The 23,859-nt window shown below is 49.4% G+C and overlaps 1 long non-coding RNA gene across 3 annotated transcripts in view; it reads left to right on the top strand.

Moving 5' to 3' along the window:
- Window positions 1-6,073, top strand: part of LOC143973663 (uncharacterized) — a 43,649-nt gene extending 37,576 nt beyond the window's left edge. For 2 of the 3 annotated variants that reach the window (XR_013272111.1, XR_013272109.1), the window contains exons 2-3: window positions 3,624-3,715; window positions 5,750-6,073. This is a non-coding gene — a long non-coding RNA (uncharacterized LOC143973663). Of the gene's footprint in view, window positions 1-3,480; window positions 3,523-3,623; window positions 3,716-5,749 lie in introns of those variants that run through there. The other variant, XR_013272110.1, reaches the window with a different exon arrangement.
- The last annotated feature ends 17,786 nt before the right edge of the window (window positions 6,074-23,859 follow it).

Here is a 23,859-nt window from a genome sequence, read left to right on the forward strand (position 1 = left end):
GTGACACTGATGAGGCACGGGTAGGGGGCACAGACTAGCGGCACTGATGGGCACATATTGGGACCGATGTCCCTGTAACAGAAGCTGGTTACTGGCTGCTTTATTTTCTCCTTCCGCTGATTGTGAGAATAAAAAAGCAGATAATCGGCTTCTGTTTACTTCCGTGATCAGCTGTTGGCTGAGAGCTGATCATGTGATAAAGTGCCGCAGCGATTGGCTCTTTACCCTGTTCTGTGATCAGCTGAGTGGGAAGAACTCGATGATTGGAGAGCGCGCCGCAGGGGGCACGTGAGCGGCACCATCACGGGAGGACATCTGTGGTCTCCCTCCCACCACCGGAAGGCCGCGCTGTAACAGTCTTTCTATAGCGCCGGTGGAAAGTAGTTAACGGCTTGCCGACCAGCCGCCGCGGTTGTACTGCGGAAACGCGGCTCTGCGAATCGCCGTCATGTTACGTTGCTTCCATATTCAGCCACTAGGGGCGCGCGTGCTCGTCCATGAAACCGATGCCATCACCCGGAGAACAGCGATCTGTGTGTTTCTTATCTGAGGGGAGAAGAGACAGATCATCTGTTCACACAGAGTATGAAGAGCCATCTGTCATCTCCCCTACACAGTCCCCTCCCCCCCTTCAGTTAGAACATGTAGTAGAGGACGCATTAACCCCTTGATCGCCCCCTAGTGTTAACCCCTTCCCTGCCAGTGACATGTTTACAGTAATTGATGCATATTTATAGCATTGATCGCTGTATAAATGCCAATAGTCCCAAAAAATGTGTCAAAATTGTCCGACGTGTCCGCCATGTTGCCGTCCCGGTAAAAGTTGCAAGTCGCCGGCATTACTAGTAAAAATAATAAAATAATAAATATGCCATAACTATCCCTATTTTGTAGACGCTTTACCTTTTGCGTAAACCAATCAATATACACTTATTGATTTTTTTTTTTTTCTACAAAAATATGTAGAATACATGTCGGCCTAAACTGGGGAAAAAATATTTTTTTATATATCTTTGGGGGATATTTATTATAGCAAAAAGTAAAAAAAACATTGCTTTGTTTTATTTTTTGTTTTCAAAATTGTCGCTTTTTTTGTTTATAACGCAAAAAAGAAAAAATGAAGAGGCGATTAAATACCTCCAAAAGAAAGCTCTATTTGTGGTGGGGGGGGGGGCATTTATTTATTTTTGGATGCTACGTCACCCAACTGCATAATGGTCAGTTAAAGCGACGCAGTGCTGAATTGCAAAAAGTTCTCTGGTCAGGAGGGGGGGGTAAAATCTTTCGGGGCTGAAGCGGTTAAAGTGGTTGTAAAAAGAAAAAGCACCTGGGTGCAGCAGCCCCCTCCTTATACTTACCTGAGCCAGTAATGTGCAGGAGGTCAGTGGCTCTCCCGGGTCTCTTCTCATTCATTGGCTCTGTATACTGTCAATCTGAGATAATGAGAGGGGGGGGGGCTGAGCTGCACTCTGTGACTGGGCACACCGAGCAATAACTTGGGATGGAGCCCTGCTCAGGTGCCCCCCAGAGCAAGCAGCTGGGAAGGTCTGTAATTATGAACTGGTAATAATGGGAAGAACTACTCATGAAAGAGACCTTTCAGATGGTGAGTTGGGCGGGGGGCGGTAAAAACAGGCATCTGATGTAGTTTTGCAGTCTGGATGTTTGGGACTGAGCAGTATAGAGGTATATAGTGTAAGCTTTGTGCTGTCAGTGTGATCTCCCGCCCCGGGATTGGAGAGGTCTGTGCTGCTCACATAACATTGTCTCGCCTCTTCTGGCTGATTTCTGAGGTGCTGCGGCCCGATTCCTCCCATGATCACAATTAGGGTTGTCACCTTTTCTTCACCTCAAACCCAAACACTTGATCGGTGCACACCAATTTTTATTATAGTATAAACTATAGATATATTTTGGTATTAAATAATATTTCTAATCATATGAAGTTAATAACAAGAGTCCCCCTTTACGTCAGAGTCCACGGAGTCCCCCTTTTATATCTGAACTCACAGAGTTCCCTTTCACTCTAAGGGGGGACTCTGCAGACTCTGATGTAAGGGAGAATTCTGGGGACTCTAACATAAGGGATGCTCTGGGAACCCTGATTTAAGGGGGGACACTGAGAACACTGATGTATGGAGAGAACCCTGATTTACCTTAGTGTACTCTCTCAGAGGCAGGAGAGAGAAGGGGTAGACTTCAGACACGGAGGGATGGTGAGCTCACTCACCCTTTGGAAGTCAGCACCTCTCATCCAAATGTATCTGAGGCTGCTGGGCTTCAAATTTTCGGCCCCCACTTTCCTTTTTCTGAGGCACAGCACCAGGCATTGGAATGTGGGCAGACAAAGAGGAGTAGGGGGTGGGGGGAAGAGGTGCAGATTGAGCCCTCTCTCCTCTCCTGTCTGTGTGTGTTTTGTTGGGGAAGAGGGAATTGTTAGTGCTGGCTTTGGGCTGTGTGAAAGAGAGTGTTACAGACACTCTCAGCTTAGACAACTGCAGCCAGCAACCCAGCTGGGAGGCCATAGTACAGTTTAAATAATGTGTCTGGGTCTCAGACAGTCTGAAACCCGGACACATGATTCCAAACCCGAACTGTCCGGGTGAATCCTGGACAGGTGGCAACCCTAATCACAATAGTCTCTCTAGGGCTGAAACAACTAATCCATTATGAAATGAATCGATTCCTATTTTCATAATCGATGAATCGGCCGGTAACCTAATGGGTTAAAAAAAACCTAAAATGAGCCCTTTATAATACAAAGATAGCAAATAATCGCTACTATAAATATTCCTGTCACTGTTCTAAAGTAAAAAATGAACCCCTTTCAGTAGTGATTATCGGCTTTTTCTACTATAAAGGGCTCATTTTAGTTTTTTAGTTTTTAACCCCATTATGTTACTAAACGCGTTAGGCCCGGTTCACATCTATGCGTTTTTGGTGCTTTTTGCAGAAATGCACTGCAGTTCATTTCCATGGTTTCCTATGGGACACGTTCACATCTGAAAGGGGCGGGGACTTTTAAACGCAAAATAATGCTTTATTGGTTCAATATACTTCAATGGAGAAGCTGCAGAAAAGCGTGTCATGTGTTTTTGCAGCAATTTGTGTGCCCAAAAAAAATGTAAAAATACAAATTGCAGAAAAATCACGTGCGCAAAAATCAAAACGCACAGCAAAAGGCACTGCAGAAACAGATCAAAAGCAAACTGCATAGGTGTGTACCGAGCCTTGTGCTGACCACACCGATCAATTTTCAGATGAGAATATTCAGACTAAAAATCTTTCTACATTCGCTGAATGAAAGAATTTTGTTTGAAATTTTCACTTGTTTTTAAAATGAAGGTAATATCTGAATGAAAACCACATCCACTGTCTGAAAATTCCTTCCACTAAGACCTTTTCTGTTATTTCTACATTTTCCCCTCACTGTGGTTGAAAATGAACGTCAATTTGATCCACATTTTTTTTTTAAGGTTATTAAGCGATTAATCGGCCAACTAATGGATGGTGAAAATAATGGTTAGTTGCAGCCCTAATTCTCTCCCAGTGTTGCTGGGAGAAACCTTGAAACACAACGTACATCCTCCAAGCTAATGAAGCCAATCCTCTTTTATTCACAGATGTGTCCATCACCAACGTTCGCCATCCCAGCTTCACCATTCATGCAGAAGTTTGCTTATGGAACCGGTGTCAGCGTTTACCTGATGAAAAGGTCAGCTCAGCATTCATCATCTTGTTTTGTCGGAGAATAAAGGTGGGGGGAGGGGGAGAATGTTCCAAAATAGATGACAAAGTAGGACGTGTTACTAGTCAGCAAATCTAGGACAGGTAAGTCCTGCATATTGGTGACTACATATCGGAAGTGAAGGCCGGGTTCACACTTGTGGGAATTGGATGAGGGTTTCCCCGCATCCATTTCACATGACGGGAGAGTGTGACCGGCTGTCATTGGAGCCGCTTCACACATCTCCGGGGCGGCTACAGAGCGCACTGCAGAAGGGTCCGGTGTGTCTTTGGCTGTTTTCAGGTCTGAATTGAGGCAAAATTCTGCCCCCCCCCCCCCATAAAAAACGGAGAACAGGGGCGCTCCACAAACCGTGTGAACCCAGCCTTAAATCGGAGCTCCGCCCAAAAGGGATGTACTGCTTTTACCACCCCCCATTACCTAGTTTCAACAGGTTCCTGCACCCACTTCTGCTTGGGCAGAAGTTCTCACCCCTCCCCCCTGCGATTTTCTGGGAAACGTCACAGGTCCCAGAAGATTGCATGACCTGTGGAGAGGCAGCCGCCTTTTCCAGGCTTTACTGTCTCAGGGCCGCTCTGTGCAGTTAAGTAGTATAACATGTTCTTCTAAAGTCTGTGGTTTTTTGTTTATTGAAAAACATAATTTTAAGGTTCAAAGCAAGTTTCTCGGCCCCCTAGTATTTCTGGCTATGGCCAATGTAAGTAAGGGCTAATCATTTATGTAGAATTTACAGAAGCAGCTGGGACTGGTGTCTAGCTATGCGGAGGAGTGGAGGATCAGCCCTGCTTTAACCACTTAAGGACCGCCTCGCGCCAATATATACGTCGGCAGAATGGCACGGCTGGACACAATCACGTACCGGTACGTGATTCTTTAAGTGCCCAGCCGTGGGTCGGGAGCGCGCGGCTGGCTCCCGACCCGGTCCTGTGATCTGTGGCCGCGGGACCAGCGGACCCGATCGCCGCTGGTGTCCCGCGATCGGGTCACAGAGCTGAAGAAGGAGGAGAGGTCTGTGTAAACAAGCCTCTCCCCGTGCTTCCCTGAGGGGCTGTCACCGATCGTCTCTTGTTCTGGGCGCGTCTCCGATCTCAGTAAAGAAACATCGGCTCTTTACCCATGTGATCAGCTGTGTCCAATCATATGTAAACAAGGAAATGGCAGTTATCTGCTTGACTCTCTCACTGAAAGAGTGGGAGGAGAGAGCCGATCAGCAGCATTTCCTCACAGGGGAGACCTGTACATATCATCGGTGCCGCCCCATCTGTACCCCATTGGTGCCGCCTCATCTGTGCCCCATCGGTGTCGCCTCATCTGTGCCCCATCGGTGCCGCCTCATCTGTGCCCCATCTGTACCCCATCGGTGCCGCCTCATCTGTACCCCATCGGTGCCACCTCATCTGTGCCCCATCGGTGTCGCCTCATCTGTGCCCCATCGGTGTCGCCTCATCTGTGCCCCATCTGTACCCCATCGGTGCCGCCTCATCTGTACCCCATCGGTGCCGCCTCATCTGTGCCCCATCTGTACCCCATCGGTGCTGCCTCATCTGTACCCCATCGGTGCAGGAGAAAAATGACTTATTTACAACATTTTCTAACAGAAACAGACTTTTTTTTGTTTGTTTGTTTTACAATATTTGGTCTTGAGTATTGAGGTGGTTAATGGCCCCTTTTCATATCCACCAAATCCTCTACAATTCTGCGGCAGTGCTTAGTATTATTCTTAAAATCAATCCCTGTGTCCCCATGGAGCTCCTTGGATTTCAGGCCCCTAAATGTGTCACATCTTCTTCTGTCTAATGGACAACGAAGCTCTTGATTCGAATGTCAAATGCTAGTTTGTACTGGTCCGAGGAGCTGGCATTTTACAGCTGTGTGATGGGAGGAAGATGATTTTCTTTTTCTTTAAACTCCCATCAAGTAGGGCTATGTGGTAGACTTTAAATTCTGATTCTGATTGTGCCGTCTGTAATCAATAACTGTTCATCTCCATTCTCTGTCCAGAGGAATCCTTCATGGATGACTTTGATGAGGGCGCTTATTACGAAGCTTTGGGCACGAGACCGGCACTTAACATGGACAAGCTGGATGAGTCCTACCAGAAGGTGATTGAATTGTTCTTCGTGTGCACCAGCGAGAACCCCAAGGAACGGCCTTCTGCACCTCCAATTGTGGAGGCCTTGGAAGCGCAGGGGGTCAAGTAGTCATTTAGAATTCTGTTTAAAGGTTTCTGTTGGAATGGTTTTAATGTTTTTAACTATGAGAAGGCAGCTTTGTGTTGCTGTAATGTTTTCTAGAATGGTAGATTAGAGCAATGGTGAGCTCTGCTCTTCATCAGAGGTACTAATGCTGCCATATGAGGCTAGAAGTAAACTCAGCAGTTATGTCCCACGTAGCAGGTCCCTGACATCATGTATGTCATTCCAATGTGAAAGTATTGCTGGCCTTGCTGTATATAGCACTGAGGCACACAAACCTACCTCTAGCCAATGATGGTGCCACCTTTTGGAGTCTTCCTGAAGACACTTCTGCTGCCCCCATCCATCATGGTCACATCCTATAAGGCACATGCCCAGCCCAGCTTTTATTTTAGAATAACTGTGGCAACCAGGTATTACAAGGGTGTTTGGGTGCTGGAGGTAGGGTTTGATTTGTACAAAACCTAAACGTGATACAAGGTGCACTTTCATATGGGGGGAAAGTGTAAATGGAGAGTTTACTTCCCACTTTACCTCCAGCAACCCCTTTGCAGTTCTCTACACATAACTGCAGCAAACAGCCCTCAAGTACCTATTGACTTATGTAAGCTGCCCTAAGGTCCTACCAGGCTGCTGTATGCCAGATACTTCTAGTTCTGAGCCATGGTTGGGATTTCTTTGTAAATCTGAGACATTGATTGGCTGCTCAGACCAAGGAAGATACTTTTTGGGCCTTTGCATAGCATAGAACCTGTTCCTCCTGCCCTACTAGAAGTATTAAAGAAAAAAGCTGGAGGGAGTTTGCTTGTAGGCACGGCCTGCTGTCCTCTCCAAGATGGCTGCCTGGAGCTCATAGCAGAAGATGATTAGTCTTTAGTAGGTTCCTGCTGGTGTTTTGTCAGATTAGGCGAACCGTCAAAGTGTAACGCAAGTGACGTTTCGTCGCCGCCATCTTGCTACACCCCGCACTTGTCCCTAGTGAGGATACGGTGAGAAGGGGGAAAGCAGACATCTTGTTACACCCCGTACTCCTCCACGGTCAGGATACAGTGAGAAGGGGTAAGGGGACATCTTGTTACACCCCGTACACCTCCACAGTAAGGATACAGTGAGAAGGGGGTAAGCGGACATCTTGTTACACCCCGTACACCTCCACAGTAAGGATACAGTGAGAAGGGGGTAAGGGGACATCTTGTTACACCCCGTACTCCTCCACGGTCAGGATACAGTGAGAACGGGTAAGGGGACATCTTGTTACACCCCGTACACCTCCACAGTAAGGATACAGTGAGAAGGGGGTAAGGGGACATCTTGTTACACCCTGTACACCTCCACGGTAAGGATACTGTGAGAAGGGGGTAAGGGGACATCTTGTTACACCCCGTTCACCTCCACAGTAAGGATACAGTGAGAAGGGGGTAAGGGGACATCTTGTTACACCCTGTACACCTCCACAGTAAGGATACAGTGAGAAGGGGGTAAGGGGACATCTTGTTACACCCCGTACACCTCCACGGTAGGATACAGTGAGAAGGGGTAAGGGGACATCTTGTTACACCCCGTTCACCTCCACAGTAAGGATACAGTGAGAAGGGGGTAAGGGGACATCTTGTTACACCCCGTACACCTCCACAGTAAGGATACAGTGAGAAGCTGTAAGCGGACATCTTGCTACACCCCGTACACCTCCACGGTAGGATACAGTGAGAAGGGGTAAGGGGACATCTTGTTACACCCTGTACACCTCCACAGTAAGGATACTGTGAGAAGGGGGTAAGGGGACATCTTGTTACACCCTGTACACCTCCACGGTAAGGATACAGTGAGAAGGGGGTAAGGGGACATCTTGTTACACCCCGTACACCTCCACGGTAAGGATACAGTGAGAAGGGGGTAAGGGGACATCTTGTTACACCCTGTACACCTCCACAGTAAGGATACTGTGAGAAGGGGGTAAGCGGACATCTTGTTACACCCTGTACACCTCCACAGTAAGGATACAGTGAGAAGGGGGTAAGGGGACATCTTGTTACACCCCGTACACCTCCACAGTAAGGATACTGTGAGAAGGGGGTAAGGGGACATCTTGTTACACCCCGTACTCCTCCACAGTAAGGATACAGTGAGAAGGGGGTAAGGGGACATCTTGTTACACCCCGTACACCTCCACAGTAAGGATACAGTGAGAAGGGGTAAGCGGACATCTTGTTACACCCCGTACACCTCCACAGTAAGGATACAGTGAGAAGGGGGTAAGGGGACATCTTGTTACACCCCGTACACCTCCACAGTAAGGATACAGTGAGAAGGGGGTAAGCGGACATCTTGTTACACCCCGTACACCTCCACAGTAAGGATACAGTGAGAAGCTGTAAGCGGACATCTTGCTACACCCCGTACACCTCCACGGTAGGATACAGTGAGAAGGGGTAAGGGGACATCTTGTTACACCCCGTTCACCTCCACAGTAAGGATACAGTGAGAAGGGGGTAAGGGGACATCTTGTTACACCCTGTACACCTCCACGGTAAGGATACAGTGAGAAGGGGGTAAGGGGACATCTTGTTACACCCCGTACACCTCCACGGTAAGGATACAGTGAGAAGGGGGTAAGGGGACATCTTGTTACACCCTGTACACCTCCACGGTAAGGATACTGTGAGAAAGGGTAAGCGGACATCTTGTTACACCCTGTACACCTCCACAGTAAGGATACAGTGAGAAGGGGGTAAGCGGACATCTTGTTACACCCCGTACACCTCCACAGTAAGGATACAGTGAGAAGCTGTAAGCGGACATCTTGCTACACCCCGTACACCTCCACGGTAGGATACAGTGAGAAGGGGTAAGGGGACATCTTGTTACACCCCGTTCACCTCCACAGTAAGGATACAGTGAGAAGGGGGTAAGGGGACATCTTGTTACACCCTGTACACCTCCACAGTAAGGATACTGTGAGAAGGGGGTAAGGGGACATCTTGTTACACCCTGTACACCTCCACGGTAAGGATACAGTGAGAAGGGGGTAAGGGGACATCTTGTTACACCCCGTACACCTCCACGGTAAGGATACAGTGAGAAGGGGGTAAGGGGACATCTTGTTACACCCTGTACACCTCCACAGTAAGGATACTGTGAGAAGGGGGTAAGCGGACATCTTGTTACACCCTGTACACCTCCACAGTAAGGATACAGTGAGAAGGGGGTAAGGGGACATCTTGTTACACCCCGTACACCTCCACAGTAAGGATACAGTGAGAAGGGGGTAAGGGGACATCTTGTTACACCCTGTACACCTCCACAGTAAGGATACTGTGAGAAGGGGGTAAGGGGACATCTTGTTACACCCCGTACTCCTCCACAGTAAGGATACAGTGAGAAGGGGGTAAGGGGACATCTTGTTACACCCCGTACACCTCCACAGTAAGGATACAGTGAGAAGGGGTAAGCGGACATCTTGTTACACCCCGTACACCTCCACAGTAAGGATACAGTGAGAAGGGGGTAAGGGGACATCTTGTTACACCCCGTACACCTCCACAGTAAGGATACAGTGAGAAGGGGGTAAGCGGACATCTTGTTACACCCCGTACACCTCCACAGTAAGGATACAGTGAGAAGCTGTAAGCGGACATCTTGCTACACCCCGTACACCTCCACGGTAGGATACAGTGAGAAGGGGTAAGGGGACATCTTGTTACACCCCGTTCACCTCCACAGTAAGGATACAGTGAGAAGGGGTAAGCGGACATCTTGTTACACCCCGTACACCTCCACAGTAAGGATACAGTGAGAAGCTGTAAGCGGACATCTTGCTACACCCCGTACACCTCCACGGTAGGATACAGTGAGAAGGGGGTAAGGGGACATCTTGTTACACCCTGTACACCTCCACGGTAAGGATACAGTGAGAAGGGGGTAAGGGGACATCTTGTTACACCCCGTACACCTCCACGGTAAGGATACAGTGAGAAGGGGGTAAGGGGACATCTTGTTACACCCTGTACACCTCCACGGTAAGGATACTGTGAGAAAGGGTAAGCGGACATCTTGTTACACCCTGTACACCTCCACAGTAAGGATACAGTGAGAAGGGGGTAAGCGGACATCTTGTTACACTCCGTACACCTCCACAGTAAGGATACTGTGAGAAGGGGGTAAGGGGACATCTTGTTACACCCCGTACACCTCCACAGTAAGGATACAGTGAGAAGGGGGTAAGCGGACATCTTGTTACACCCCGTACACCTCCACGGTAAGGATACAGTGAGAAGGGGGTAAGCGGACATCTTGTTACACCCCGTACACCTCCACAGTAAGGATACAGTGAGAAGGGGTAAGCGGACATCTTGTTACACCCCGTACACCTCCACAGTAAGGATACAGTGAGAAGGGGTAAGCGGACATCTTGTTACACCCCGTACACCTCCACAGTAAGGATACTGTGAGAAGGGGGTAATGGGACATCTTGTTACACCCCGTACACCTCCACAGTAAGGATACAGTGAGAAGGGGGTAAGGGGACATCTTGTTACACCCCGTACACCTCCACAGTAAGGATACAGTGAGAAGGGGTAAGGGGACATCTTGTTACACCCCGTACACCTCCACAGTAGGGATACAGTGAGAAGGGGGTAAGGGGACATCTTGTTACACCCTGTACACCTCCACAGTGAGGATACTGTGAGAAGGGGGTTAGCGGACATCTTGTTACACCCTGTACACCTCCACAGTAAGGATACAGTAAGAAGCTGTAAGCGGACATCTTGCTACACCCCGTACACCTCCATGGTAGGATACAGTGAGAAGGGGTAAGGGGACATCTTGTTACACCCCGTTCACCTCCACAGTAAGGATACAGTGAGAAGGGGGTAAGGGGACATCTTGTTACACCCTGTACACCTCCACGGTAAGGATACAGTGAGAAGGGGGTAAGGGGACATCTTGTTATACCCCGTACACCTCCACGGTAAGGATACAGTGAGAAGGGGGTAAGGGGACATCTTGTTACACCCCGTACACCTCCACGGTAAGGATACAGTGAGAAGGGGGTAAGGGGACATCTTGTTACACCCTGTACACCTCCACGGTAAGGATACTGTGAGAAAGGGTAAGCGGACATCTTGTTACACCCTGTACACCTCCACAGTAAGGATACAGTGAGAAGGGGGTAAGCGGACATCTTGTTACACTCCGTACACCTCCACAGTAAGGATACAGTGAGAAGGGGGTAAGGGGACATCTTGTTACACCCCGTACACCTCCACAGTAAGGATACTGTGAGAAGGGGGTAAGGGGACATCTTGTTACACCCTGTACACCTCCACAGTAAGGATACAGTGAGAAGGGGGTAAGGGGACATCTTGTTACACCCCGTACACCTCCACAGTAAGGATACAGTGAGAAGGGGGTAAGGGGACATCTTGTTACACCCCGTACACCTCCACAGTAAGGATACTGTGAGAAGGGGGTAAGGGGACATCTTGTTACACCCCGTACACCTCCACAGTAAGGATACAGTGAGAAGGGGGTAAGCGGACATCTTGTTACACCCCGTACACCTCCACGGTAAGGATACAGTGAGAAGGGGGTAAGCGGACATCTTGTTACACCCCGTACACCTCCACGGTAAGGATACTGTGAGAAAGGGTAAGCGGACATCTTGTTACACCCCGTACACCTCCACAGTAAGGATACAGTGAGAAGGGGTAAGGGGACATCTTGTTACACCCCGTACACCTCCACAGTAAGGATACTGTGAGAAGGGGGTAAGGGGACATCTTGTTACACCCCGTACACCTCCACAGTAAGGATACTGTGAGAAGGGGGTAAGGGGACATCTTGTTACACCCCGTACACCTCCACAGTAAGGATACAGTGAGAAGGGGGTAAGCGGACATCTTGTTACACCCCGTACACCTCCACGGTAAGGATACAGTGAGAAGGGGGTAAGCGGACATCTTGTTACACCCCGTACACCTCCACGGTAAGGATACTGTGAGAAAGGGTAAGCGGACATCTTGTTACACCCCGTACACCTCCACAGTAAGGATACAGTGAGAAGGGGTAAGGGGACATCTTGTTACACCCCGTACACCTCCACAGTAGGGATACAGTGAGAAGGGGGTAAGGGGACATCTTGTTACACCCTGTACACCTCCACAGTGAGGATACTGTGAGAAGGGGGTTAGCGGACATCTTGTTACACCCTGTACACCTCCACAGTAAGGATACAGTGAGAAGGGGGTAAGGGGACATCTTGTTACACCCCGTACACCTCCACAGTAAGGATACAGTGAGAAGGGGGTAAGGGGACATCTTGTTACACCCTGTACACCTCCACAGTAGGGATACAGTGGGAAGGGGGTAAGGGGACATCTTGTTACACCCCGTACACCTCCACAGTGAGGATACTGTGAGAAGGGGGTAAGCGGACATCTTGTTACACCCCGTACACCTCCACGGTAAGGATACAGTGAGAAGGGGTAAGCGGACACCTTGTTACACCCCGTACACCTCCACAGTAAGGATACAGTGAGAAGGGGGTAAGCGGACATCTTGTTACACCCCGTGCACCTCCACAGTAAGGATACAGTGAGAAGGGGGTAAGCGGACATCTTGTTACACCCTGTACACCTCCACGGTAAGGATACAGTGAGAAGGGGGTAAGCGGACATCTTGTTACACCCCGTACACCTCCACAGTAAGGATACAGTGAGAAGGGGTAAGCGGACATCTTGTTACACCCCGTACACCTCCACAGTAAGGATACTGTGAGAAGGGGGTAATGGGACATCTTGTTACACCCCGTACACCTCCACAGTGAGGATGCTGTGAGAAGGGGGTAAGCGGACATCTTGTTACACCCTGTACACCTCCACAGTAAGGATACAGTGAGAAGGGGTAAGCGGACATCTTGTTACACCCCGTACACCTCCACGGTAAGGATACAGTGAGAAGGGGTAAGCGGACATCTTGTTACACCCTGTACACCTCCACGGTAAGGATACAGTGAGAAGGGGGTAAGGGGACATCTTGTTACACCCTGTACACCTCCACAGTAAGGATACAGTGAGAAGGGGTAAGCGGACATCTTGTTACACCCTGTACACCTCCACGGTAAGGATACAGTGAGAAGGGGTAAGCGGACATCTTGTTACACCCTGTACACCTCCACGGTAAGGATACAGTGAGAAGGGGGTAAGGGGACATCTTATTACACCCCGTACACCTCCACAGTAAGGATACAGTGAGAAGGGGGAAAGCAGACATCTTGTTACACCCCGTACACCTCCACAGTAAGGATACAGTGAGAAGGGGGTAAGCGGACATCTTGTTACACCCCGTACACCTCCACGGTAAGGATACAGTGAGAAGGGGGTAAGCGGACATCTTGTTACACCCCGTACACCTCCACAGTAAGGATACAGTGAGAAGGGGTAAGCGGACATCTTGTTACACCCCGTACACCTCCACAGTAAGGATACAGTGAGAAGGGGTAAGCGGACATCTTGTTACACCCCGTACACCTCCACAGTAAGGATACTGTGAGAAGGGGGTAATGGGACATCTTGTTACACCCCGTACACCTCCACAGTAAGGATACAGTGAGAAGGGGGTAAGGGGACATCTTGTTACACCCCGTACACCTCCACAGTAAGGATACAGTGAGAAGGGGTAAGGGGACATCTTGTTACACCCCGTACACCTCCACAGTAGGGATACAGTGAGAAGGGGGTAAGGGGACATCTTGTTACACCCTGTACACCTCCACAGTGAGGATACTGTGAGAAGGGGGTTAGCGGACATCTTGTTACACCCTGTACACCTCCACAGTAAGGATACAGTAAGAAGCTGTAAGCGGACATCTTGCTACACCCCGTACACCTCCATGGTAGGATACAGTGAGAAGGGGTAAGGGGACATCTTGTTACACCCCGTTCACCTCCACAGTAAGGATACAGTGAGAAGGGGGTAAGGGGACATCTTGTTACACCCTGTACACCTCCACGGTAAGGATACAGTGAGAAGGGGGTAAGGGGACATCTTGTTATACCCCGTACACCTCCACGGTAAGGATACAGTGAGAAGGGGGTAAGGGGACATCTTGTTACACCCCGTACACCTCCACGGTAAGGATACAGTGAGAAGGGGGTAAGGGGACATCTTGTTACACCCTGTACACCTCCACGGTAAGGATACTGTGAGAAAGGGTAAGCGGACATCTTGTTACACCCTGTACACCTCCACAGTAAGGATACAGTGAGAAGGGGGTAAGCGGACATCTTGTTACACTCCGTACACCTCCACAGTAAGGATACAGTGAGAAGGGGGTAAGGGGACATCTTGTTACACCCCGTACACCTCCACAGTAAGGATACTGTGAGAAGGGGGTAAGGGGACATCTTGTTACACCCTGTACACCTCCACAGTAAGGATACAGTGAGAAGGGGGTAAGGGGACATCTTGTTACACCCCGTACACCTCCACAGTAAGGATACAGTGAGAAGGGGGTAAGGGGACATCTTGTTACACCCCGTACACCTCCACAGTAAGGATACTGTGAGAAGGGGGTAAGGGGACATCTTGTTACACCCCGTACACCTCCACAGTAAGGATACAGTGAGAAGGGGGTAAGCGGACATCTTGTTACACCCCGTACACCTCCACGGTAAGGATACAGTGAGAAGGGGGTAAGCGGACATCTTGTTACACCCCGTACACCTCCACGGTAAGGATACTGTGAGAAAGGGTAAGCGGACATCTTGTTACACCCCGTACACCTCCACAGTAAGGATACAGTGAGAAGGGGTAAGGGGACATCTTGTTACACCCCGTACACCTCCACAGTAAGGATACTGTGAGAAGGGGGTAAGGGGACATCTTGTTACACCCCGTACACCTCCACAGTAAGGATACTGTGAGAAGGGGGTAAGGGGACATCTTGTTACACCCCGTACACCTCCACAGTAAGGATACAGTGAGAAGGGGGTAAGCGGACATCTTGTTACACCCCGTACACCTCCACGGTAAGGATACAGTGAGAAGGGGGTAAGCGGACATCTTGTTACACCCCGTACACCTCCACGGTAAGGATACTGTGAGAAAGGGTAAGCGGACATCTTGTTACACCCCGTACACCTCCACAGTAAGGATACAGTGAGAAGGGGTAAGGGGACATCTTGTTACACCCCGTACACCTCCACAGTAGGGATACAGTGAGAAGGGGGTAAGGGGACATCTTGTTACACCCTGTACACCTCCACAGTGAGGATACTGTGAGAAGGGGGTTAGCGGACATCTTGTTACACCCTGTACACCTCCACAGTAAGGATACAGTGAGAAGGGGGTAAGGGGACATCTTGTTACACCCCGTACACCTCCACAGTAAGGATACAGTGAGAAGGGGGTAAGGGGACATCTTGTTACACCCTGTACACCTCCACAGTAGGGATACAGTGGGAAGGGGGTAAGGGGACATCTTGTTACACCCCGTACACCTCCACAGTGAGGATACTGTGAGAAGGGGGTAAGCGGACATCTTGTTACACCCCGTACACCTCCACGGTAAGGATACAGTGAGAAGGGGTAAGCGGACACCTTGTTACACCCCGTACACCTCCACAGTAAGGATACAGTGAGAAGGGGGTAAGCGGACATCTTGTTACACCCCGTGCACCTCCACAGTAAGGATACAGTGAGAAGGGGGTAAGCGGACATCTTGTTACACCCTGTACACCTCCACGGTAAGGATACAGTGAGAAGGGGGTAAGCGGACATCTTGTTACACCCCGTACACCTCCACAGTAAGGATACAGTGAGAAGGGGTAAGCGGACATCTTGTTACACCCCGTACACCTCCACAGTAAGGATACTGTGAGAAGGGGGTAATGGGACATCTTGTTACACCCCGTACACCTCCACAGTGAGGATGCTGTGAGAAGGGGGTAAGCGGACATCTTGTTACACCCTGTACACCTCCACAGTAAGGATACAGTGAGAAGGGGTAAGCGGACATCTTGTTACACCCCGTACACCTCCACGGTAAGGATACAGTGAGAAGGGGTAAGCGGACATCTTGTTACACCCTGTACACCTCCACGGTAAGGATACAGTGAGAAGGGGGTAAGGGGACATCTTGTTACACCCTGTACACCTCCACAGTAAGGATACAGTGAGAAGGGGTAAGCGGACATCTTGTTACACCCTGTACACCTCCACGGTAAGGATACAGTGAGAAGGGGTAAGCGGACATCTTGTTACACCCTGTACACCTCCACGGTAAGGATACAGTGAGAAGGGGGTAAGGGGACATCTTATTACACCCCGTACACCTCCACAGTAAGGATACAGTGAGAAGGGGGAAAGCAGACATCTTGTTACACCCCGTACACCTCCACGGTAAGGATACAGTGAGAAGGGGGTAAGGGGACATCTTGTTACACCCCGTACACCTCCACAGTAAGGATACAGTGAGAAGGGGTAAGCGGACATCTTGTTACACCCCGTACACCTCCACAGTAAGGATACAGTGAGAAGGGGTAAGCGGACATCTTGTTACACCCCTACACCTCCACAGTAAGGATACAGTGAGAAGGGGGTAAGGGGACATCTTGTTACACCCCGTACACCTCCACAGTAAGGATACAGTGAGAAGGGGTAAGCGGACATCTTGTTACACCCCGTACACCTCCACAGTAAGGATACAGTGAGAAGGGGTAAGCGGACATCTTGTTACACCCCGTACACCTCCACAGTAAGGATACAGTGAGAAGGGGTAAGCGGACATCTTGTTACACCCCGTACACCTCCACAGTAAGGATACAGTGAGAAGGGGTAAGCGGACATCTTGTTACACCCTGTACACCTCCACAGTAAGGATACAGTGAGAAGGGGGTAAGGGGACATCTTGTTACACCCCGTACACCTCCACAGTAAGGATACAGTGAGAAGGGGTAAGCGGACATCTTGTTACACCCCGTACACCTCCACAGTAAGGATACAGTGAGAAGGGGGTAAGGGGACATCTTGTTACACCCCGTACACCTCCACAGTAAGGATACAGTGAGAAGGGGTAAGCGGACATCTTGTTACACCCCGTACACCTCCACGGTAAGGATACAGTGAGAAGGGGTAAGCGGACATCTTGTGTTAGGGGGTTAGCTCGGTAGCGGGTGTGTGTGACCCCCTGGATGGGTTCACAACACAAAGTCAGACACAGCAGACAGCGGTGTAGGTGCAAAAAAACAAAAGATCCGGTTTATTTAGGCTACATGCAGTGATACATATAACAGCCAAACAAAATAAAACAAGAAAATAAATCCTGGTCAGTTTGACCTCTAACTACACACGTAGACTCCCTGTCTAACAACTGGGTGCAGCCTTGTGCTGCCCCAGTCTCTGTCTCTATTGTAGGGGTTTGCCACACAGGCGTTAACTCACCGCACAGAACAGATCTCTGACTCCCCAGTCTATACACACAAAACTGGTTCCAGGATGGAGCATCTCCCTAAGCATGCTGGGGTTTTTTGTAGAGGCCTTAATGAGCCCACTTACTACAGCTGGGCTCATTAACTCTTCCCCTGTAATTGTAAAAGTCTGCATAAAGCTTGAATCTAGGACACACATATTTCCCATCCTGAATACAACCAGGTGATTTTACCTGCGTGCTGCCACATACCCCCCCCCTCTTGTTTCAACCTTGGGGTTGTAACACAAGCAGCCAGACACGCATGTATCCGAGACAAAGCACCCACATTCCCCATTTTAACACCAGGGCGATGCTTAACTGTAAAGTTAAATTCCTGTAGGACCAGGAACCACCTATTTACCCTTCTATTGGTCTCCTTGTTCTGAGCCATCCACTTTAAAGGAGCGTGATCAGTCACCAGGTCAAAGTGCCTACCTAGCAGATAGTACCGAAGGGAATCTAGAGCCCACTTCACTGCTAAACATTCCTTCTCAATCGTGGAGTAATTTACCTCATGGGACTTCAACTTCCTGCTGAGGTAAATGACTGGGTGCTCTTCCCCGTTCCAGACCTGGGATAACACTGCTCCTAACCCAACGTCTGATGCATCAGTTTGTACCACAAAGTCCTTAGAGAAGTCTGGTGAGTACAACACTGGCTGGCTACATAAGGCTGTTTTTAAGGACTGAAATGCTTCTTCAGCCTCTGGGGACCATTTAACCATGACCGACTCTTTCCCTTTTGTCAGGTTGGTGAGGGGCACAGCCTGAGAAGTAAAATGGGGAATGAATCGTCGATAATAGCCAGCGATTCCCAGAAAGGCTCGTACCTGTTTCTTGCTGTTGGGACGTGGCCAACTCTGTATGGCCTCGACTTTATTGACTTGGGGTTTTATCACCCCCCTCCCAATAGTGTACCCAAGATATTTGGCCTCCTCCTGTCCAATGGTACACTTCTTTGGATTGGCCGTAAACCCAGCTTCCCGGATAGAGTCTAGGACTGCTTGTACTTTTGGCAAATGTGAGACCCAGTCTGTGCTATGGATAATCACATCATCCAGGTAAGCTGCAGCATATTTCTGATGGGGCCTCAGAATCTTATCCATTTTCCGCTGGAATGTTGCCGGTGCATTCTGTAACCCAAACGGCATTCTCTTATATTGGAATGCCCCATCTGGGGTTACAAACGCAGTTTTCTCCTTGGCCGACTCGGCCAGGGGAATTTGCCAATACCCTTTGGTGAGATCAAGAGTTGTCATATATCGGGCTGTTCCCAGCCGGTCAATCAACTCATCTATACGTGGCATGGGGTAGGTGTCAAATTTTGTAACTTTATTCAATTGTCGAAACAAAACCGCCAGCTCCCATCAGGTTTGGGCACTAGTACGATAGGACTGGACCAGTCACTCTGGGACTCCTCTATCACACCCAATTCCAGCATCCTTTGAACCTCCCCATGTATTGCCTCCCGTCGGGCCTCTGGTATTCTATAAGGTTTTAGTTTTACCCTTTCTCCTGGCGGGGTGATAATGTCATGCTCTACGCCAGATGTTTGTCCTGGCAGCTAAGAGAAAATCTCTTTGTTACAAAGTACAAACTCTTTAACCTCCTGTTGTTGGGGTTTTCGATAAGGTGACTGCTATTCCATCCTCAGGAACTAAGCAATCAGGCTGGGCTTGTGACCAAGTCTCTGCGACTAGGGATTCCCTATCCCTCCAGGCTTTCAGCAGATTGACGTGATAGATCTGCTCCGGCTTTCGCCTTCCTGGCTGTCTAACCCTGTAGTTCACCTCACTAATTTTTTCAATTACTTCATATGGACCTTGCCATTTGGCCAGAAATTTGCTTTCAACCGTAGGGACTAGCACCAAGACCCTATCCCCCGGGGAAAAAGTACGGGTCTTGGCCCCACGGTTGTACACTCTCTGCTGTGCTAACTGCGCTTGGGTCAAATGTTCCTTTACAATTGGCATTACCTGTGCGATTCTATCCTGCATCAGGGCGACATGCTCAATCACACTCCTGTGAGGAGAACTCTCATTTTCCCAAGTTTCCTTGGCGATATCCAGCAGCCCTCTTGGGTGTCTCCCATAGAGCAACTCGAAGGGTGAGAAACCCGTAGAGGATTGGGGTACCTCCCTAATGGCAAACATCAGATAGGGTATTAGACAGTCCCAATTCTTTCCATCTCTATCCACCACCTTCTTTAACCACTTGCTTACTGGGCACTTAAACCCCCCTCAGTCCCAGACCAATTTTCAGCTTTCAGCGCTGATGCACTTTGAATGACAATTGCGCGGTCATACAACACTGTACCCAAATGAAATTTCTATCATTTTTTTCCCACAAATAGAGCTTTCTTTTGGTGGTATTTAGTTACAGCTCGGAGTTTTATTTTTTGCTAAACAAACAAAAAAAGATGCAAAAAAAAAAAAAAAAAAATCATGTTTTAATAGTTTGTTATAAAATTTTGCAAACGGGTCATTTTTCTCCTTCATTGAAGTGCGCTGATGAGGCGGCACTGATAGGCTGCATTGGTGGGCACTGATGGGCTGCATTGGTGGGCACTGATAGGCTGCATTGGTGGGCACTGATAGGCTGCACTTGTGGGCACTGATAGGCATAGTTAAGGCGGCACTAATAGGCACAGATAAGGCGGCACCGATGGGCACAGATAAGGCGGCACTGATGGGCAAAGATGGGCACAGATAAGATGACACGGATGGGTGGCACGGATAAGTGGCACGGATGGGCACTGATAGGTACCACAGATAGATGGGACTGATGGGCACTGATAGGTGGCACTGATAGGTGGCTCTGATAGGTGGCACTGCTGGGCACTGATGGGCGGCACTGCTGGGCACTGATGGGCGGCACTGCTGGGCACTGATGGGCGGCACTGGGGTGCAGCACCTTTGAGGCAGATTGGGTGGCACTGTGGGTGGCACTGTGGGTGGCACTGTGGGGTGGCACTGTGGGGTGGCACTGTGGGTGGCACTGTGGGGTGGCACTGTGGGCATTATGGGCACAGACGGGGGGCACTTACTTTTACTTTGTTATATTTCAGGATGGCACTGCGGGAGGCAGGTGGGCACTGGCAGGTGGCATGTGGTGCCTTTCATTGCTGGCCGTGATCGGGACTGATGTCCCGATCACGGCCGCCGGTGATCGGCTTTTTTTTTTTCTCCTCGCGCTGTCAGCGCGAGGAGGAATAATAGCTGATTACCGGCTCCGTTCTATCACATGATCAGCTGTCATTGGCTGACAGCTGATCACGTGATAAGGGGTCGGGATCGACCCCTTACACGGATCGGTGATCAGGCGAGTCTCACGGACTCGCCGATCACAGAGCGCGCCGCGCGCACCCCTCAGGGGGCGCGCAGGCCGCTCGTAACCAGGACGACGTCAATAGACGTAGTCCTGGAAATCTAGGTCCGCGCTAATGCCGTCATTCGGCAATAGCGCGGTACCCAAGTGGTTAACATTTGTTTTAGGGTTTTGTTGAATCTTTCAACCAACCCATCTGTTTGGGGGTGATACACAGATGTACGCAATTGTGTCACTTTGTACAACTTGCATAGTTCTTTCATTACCCGGGACATAAAGGGTGTACCTTGGTCCGTAAGCAGTTCCTTACAAATACCCACGCGGCTAAAAACAAGAGATAGCTCTTTGGCTATGGTTTTGGCCGAGGTATTTCGGAGAGGAATTGCTTCCGGATAACGGGTGGCATAGTCCAATATAACCAAAATGTACTGATGCCCCCTAGCGGACATCATTATCGGACCTACCAAATCCATTGCTATCCTCTCAAAGGGGACCTCAGTGATAGGAAGAGGTACCAGCGGGTTACGGAAATGTGGCATAGGTGCCGACTTCTGACACACAGGGCAGGAGGAACAATAATTTTCTATTTCCTTCATGACCCCAGGCCAATAGAATCTCTGCAGTACCCTCTCTCTGGTTTTCTCATTCCCCAGATGACCTCCCAGAATGTGCCCATGGGCCAATTCTAACACCAACTTCCTGTAAGGTTTGGGCACTACAAGTTGCTCAATGGTTTCTTCTGCCCTTTGAGCCACTCGATACAGCAGGTCCCTTTCCATAGTGAAGTAAGGATAAGGGCAAGTCTTATCTGGGTTCACTAACTCGCCATCTATTTTCACCACATTTTCCCGTGCCTTTATTAGGGTGGGGTCTTTTAACTGTTCTGTGGCAAAATTTTCCCTGTGAACCTCAAGATCCGAAAACTCCACAGACGGCATGTTTTCATCTGAGGATGTTGATTCCTCCCCAGTTTCTCGAGTTTCCCCCGCCAATACCGACAAGGGAAATTCAGGAGAGTCCTCACCACCCCCAGAGGAATTCTGGTCATCTTCCTGGTCTATAGGGGCACCAGTGGGGGGCTCAGGACAATCCCAGAGTTCCCAGAATTTTGGAAAATCCCTTCCCACAATAGCATCATGTGTTAAGTGAGACACTAACCCCACCTGATGAGAGAGGTTACCTTTGGGGGTCTCAAAAAACACTGAAGTTACAGGATACTCTCGGGGGTCCCCATGCACACAAATAACAGCCACCTTGTTCTTCCCAGAGACCTCTGTAGTAACTAATTCAGCTTTTATCAATGTTACCAGGCTACCTGAATGCAGCAACACATCAACAGGTCTACCATTAATACACATTTTACATAAATGTTTCTCAGGTCCCCGAATGGCAGTGCATGCAACTGTCGCAAACATCGACTGACGTCTTTCCCTTATCAAGTCACATTGCATAGGCTCATCCACAACGGGGCAATTGGCTGCAATATGTCCCTCTTGCCGGCAGCGGTAGCAAATAATCTTTTTCGCTGTCTCTTGCAGCATGGGCTTCCTGGGCTGCTCCCGCCAGACCTTAGGTAGAACTCCCACCCTCTCACGCTCTCCACCCTCACCCCTTGGAGTCATCTTACCCGCCACTGGGGATGATCTGGTCTTAGGATGGAAAGTCCGTGAGTCCCTGGAAGAGGTGGTCAGGTTCTCTGTAGCCAAGTACCTCTCAACCAGATCCACAAGTTTATCGGCATTTTCTGGGTCTCCATGGCTTACCCATCTTTGGATGGCAGTAGGAAGAGCTCTCAGGAAACGATCCATAACAACACGTTCCACAATGTTTGGTGCGGTCAAAGTCTCTGGCTGCAGCCACTATCTGCTCAGGTGAATGAGATCATACATTTGAGACCTGGGGGGTTTTCCAACCTGAAAAGTCCAATTATGCACACGCTGAGCCCGGACGGCCAGGGTGACACCCAGCCGTGCCAATATTTCTGCTTTTAGCACCACATAGTCTTTTGCTTGGTCAGGCTCTAGGTCATAATAAGCTTTCTGCGATTCCCCAGTTAACAGAGGGGCCACCAGTCCAGCCCATTGCTCCTTAGGCCACTTTTCCCTTTCAGCAGTCCTTTCAAATGTGGTCAAAAACACCTCCGGATCATCCTCTCCCGTCATTTTTGTCAGTAAACGGCTCACACCAAAGGATGCGGTATTATTGTAACCACTTGCCTCATTGGTCTGCGGACGTTGCTGTATTAATGTCTCTATTTGCTGTCGAAAACTCTGCTCTTGCTTCTGCAACAGGTCTATGAAGCGGGGTTCAGATCGCTGCTGGGCTTGTTGCTGAGCTTCCAGACTCTGCAGGTGAGCTTTCTGCTGGGCTGCAAGGCTCTTTTGTAAAGCCGCATTTGTTTGCTGCTGATTTGCATTTGCTAGAGCCAGCTGTCTCAGTATCTCCTCCATGCTGGCCTTAAAAAAAAAAATGCCAAAATTCTCCACCAACTGTGAGGGGGTTAGCTCGGCAGCGGGTGTGTGTGACCCCCTGGATGGGTTCACAACACAAAGTCAGGCACAGCAGACAGCGTTGTAGGTGCAAAAAAACAAAAGATGCGGTTTATTTATGCTACATGCAGTGAAACATATAACAGCCAAACAAAAATAAAACATGAAAATAAATCCTGGTCAGCTTGACCTCTAATTACACACATGGATTCCCTGTCTAACAACTGAGTGCAGCCTTGTGCAGCACCAGTCCCTGTCTCTGTCTCTGTTGTAGAGGTTTGCCACACAGGCGTTACCTCACCGCACAGAACAGGTGTCACACTCCCCAGTCTTTACAAACACAAAACTGGTTCCAGGATGGAGCATCTCCCTAAGCATGCTGGGGTTTTTGTAGAGGTCTTAATGAGCCCACTTACTTCAGCTGGGCTCATTAACTCTTCCCCTCTAGTTGTACAAGTCTGCATAAAGCCTGAATCTAGGACACACATATTTCCCATCCTGGATACAACCAGGTGACTTTACCTGCGTGCTGCCACACTAGATACACCACATCTATGGGCCTTCCTTTATCTAGATACACCACGTCTACGGGCCTTCCTTTATCTAGATACACCACGTCTACGGGCCTTCC

This window comes from Lithobates pipiens, unplaced genomic scaffold (assembly GCF_037356315.1).
Source record: "Lithobates pipiens isolate NorthernLeopardFrog02 unplaced genomic scaffold, aLitPip1_a1.2 Scaffold_90, whole genome shotgun sequence".
In the NCBI taxonomy this organism is placed as follows: domain Eukaryota; kingdom Metazoa; phylum Chordata; class Amphibia; order Anura; family Ranidae; genus Lithobates; species Lithobates pipiens.